Genomic DNA, 3,367 nt, shown 5'->3' with positions numbered 1-3,367 from the left:
TAAAAGGTGAGTCAGTTTCTTGCAATTTGATCAACATTGTGTTTCGCTGTAGTAAAAGTGGGAAACTGCAATAGTAGAAAACTATATGTTCATGATTGCTAAGTGTTTGTCTCTCATGTGTATTAGAAGTGCATATTAATAGTAATGTTATAAAGACCATTCACTTTGTGTAAGCCCGGAAAGTAATAGTGTGTTTCGGTACATGTTATAATTTTGCAAATAGTTGCTGCTGCTCTAACTATTAGCTTCAATCTTAAAACATATGTGTGTGTCAGAGTTCATTGCACTCGCGTGTGGCTAAGTCTAGGTTGTGTTTGTCCATTATAGTTACTTATATCTACTTTCTTAAACGAGAACGTTAATCTTTCTCTTGCCTAATTAGGCTGGCGACCGTTTTCTTTATCAATTGAACAGTACAGATAGGCAAAATTTTGTTTGTTACTGTTCAAACATTTACGTAATTCTGACTTTCATTCCGATAAGCCATTCCCATTAGGTACAACACGGTCAACATAACAAAATTCCTCTCAGAGGGTAACACTACTCTGTTTCTCTGTGCCATAGTTGCTTTTACAAAATAGTTTTATGTCACAACCTGTTCCTGCCATTGAGGTTATGGTACAGTAGTAGCAGACGGGAGTGTTATACGTGGCTTTTCCGTGACAGGACTATTTGTTCTGTTGGGGCATACTACGTAATAAACCAAATTTGGTATTTGATTACATAAGCTACGTAAACGCTGTTAGGGAGTGTTATACGTGGCGCCGCGTGACAGGACGTTGTTCAGTTTGCACCTACAGACGGACAAAACTAAAAGTAGTTAGCATTTTACAAACATAGAGTGAACATAAAACGCCCAGTGGCACGAACCTGTACATTAGTTGACAGAACTAGTAGTGAAAGTTCAGTCTAAATTAAAAAAAAGGTATCAGTACTTAATAATAGCTAAAATGGACAGGAAATTAGAAATAAATCTAGACACGCGAGAGCAGAATGCAACCGAGAGCAGTTCAGGCAGCACACCAACAAATGGCATGACGCGCGAGTTAAATTACGTACGTTATCACGCAGACGTTAATAAACAGATCGAAGCTATGTGTGTAGCGCGTACTAAGCAAGACAATGTAGGCGATGTTGTCAAAGACAGTGGCTATGCTGATGAATCGAGGGATATGTTTGAATCACCAAAAACTGAAAGGAAAGTAGAACTTGAATACGAAAATGTAGTAGAACCTAAAAGTGAAAAGAATTCAGATATGATAGATTTGTTAAAAATGTTGTCTGCACAAATTACAGCACTGGGGCAGCAAAATGTAGAACAAAGACAGCTAATTGCAGCACAGGGGCAGTTAATTACAACACAGGGTAGTGATATTAGTAAACAGATTGAGAAAGTTGATGTAAAAGTAGACATTGTGAGTAATGAAATTAAAAACCTCAAAAGCGAAATTACTGTCATCAATGGCAATATTGCCAATGTACAAGGACAAATTGATGACATTAACGAAAGATTTGACTCTGAAGTAATTAAAATTCAAGATCAAATAGAACCCTTAGTCTGTACTAAGGTTGACGAAAAGGTATTCGGTATTAAATCCGAAATACAAACCGAATGTAACGCGGAATTTGCACAGATTAAACAATCTGTAACAGAAACAAGCAGAGCTCTAACCAAACAGATTCTTACTTGTGAAAAGAAGTGTGAACATAACACTTCACAAATCCAAGGCAAAGTGTATGACTTGGAAAGGAAAATACAAACCGGACCTACACATTTTACTGAAAGAATGCCTCTCAGTAAAATATTAGAGGGCGAAGAGAAATTCGACCCTGCAAAGAGGCATAACGGATGGCACCCCCTAGACTTTGTAAAGAATTGCGAAAGAAATTTTCCTGAATATTTGTCTGATCAGGAAAAAATTAATGTTGTAATTAGTGCACTAACGGGAGAAGCAAAAAGATGGGGGTTGAATCTGGATACTAACCAGATGTATTTTGAAACGTTTAAACAAAAATTTATTGACGAATACTGGTCAGAACAAAAACAAGACCAGTTGTGGCGTGAATTTCTAATGGCCAGGTTGTATGACATCAGAGGTAGGCAAACCATGAAAGAATTCTGCGAATCATGGTACAGAAAACTGATACGTTTGAAGGCTAGAAGAACTGAAGCTGAGATCGTTTGGGTTCTTTGGCAGAAACTGCCTGAGGATTCGAAACGATATGTTGGGAGTACACACAGAAGTTGTTCTGCGTTCTTGGAAAGGGTAGAGGATGAAGATCAGTGGCGAAGAAATCGCGAGTACCGTCCCCATAATAACAATAATTATTCGCGAGAAAGTAATGACCAAGCTGAACGACAGGAAAACGATAGATTTCGTGTAAACACGATTCAAAGAGGTCGTGCGAGAGGTAGAGGAAATTATACGACGCGCGGCAGAGGATACATAGCACGGAATTCCCAAACTAGAGACGAAATGGAAAACTAAAAACCGCGTGTGTTACGGGCCGGATTCACGCGGAAACCGGTTTTGGGCCCAAAGAAAAGATGCCAAATATTAGATTCGAGAAGGAAAGATGTAAACTACGGGGCAGGAAGGTTAAGGGCGCGCCTATAGCAGACGGGCGCGGAGTGATACATAGTGGCGTTCCCAGTGCGAAGTCACGTGACCGTTCGTGCTCGGGCCAGCGGTTGCCGGAGCAGCGTACATTGCACTTGGCAGCAGACACAAATGGCAGACTTCAGAACAAGATGGCTGCCGTAGAGAGAGACAGAAGTGGCGGGATCGGACACTTCCGTTGGTCGGTTTCAGTAGTAGACGAACGTAAAAATGGAAATAAAGTTAATATGTCATATGATACGGATAACTCAGTATCAGAATCGTGCGAAAAGACTTTATTAAAGAATGAAAGGGAGACAGAAAAGGCGAGTAAAAAGGGGAATAATGGTACTATTAATGATGTATATGAGGTAAAAGACGTAGATGTGGGGAAGGTTATGATAAATAAAGAGGAAAGGAAGGTAGAATACGCCACGCAAAAGACGTGTGCACAATTAATAATAGGTGAAAATGACGTAGAGGAAGACGTTAGTAAACAAGGCATTATAAGCAGTGCAGACGAAATTGTTGTTGATGGAAAGGTGTTCTGTGACTATAATGCAGGAGAGTCTAGTAGGAAATTCGCACGATTGTCTGAAACTGATAGTAAGGAAGAAAATGAAATGAAGGTTATCGAAGTATATGACGATTATACTAAGTATGAAGTTAAGGCTGAAATCGTTCAAAGTGATGCAACAGAAGTGCCTGAGTCTCCAAACGATGTGCATTGTGTAGAAAATGAGTCGGAAAACGAAGTGACTGAAACA

The sequence above is a fragment of the Schistocerca cancellata genome, chromosome 8, assembly GCF_023864275.1.
Source record: "Schistocerca cancellata isolate TAMUIC-IGC-003103 chromosome 8, iqSchCanc2.1, whole genome shotgun sequence".
Classification (NCBI taxonomy): Eukaryota; Metazoa; Arthropoda; class Insecta; order Orthoptera; family Acrididae; genus Schistocerca; species Schistocerca cancellata.
This window is presented reverse-complemented; position numbering follows the sequence as displayed.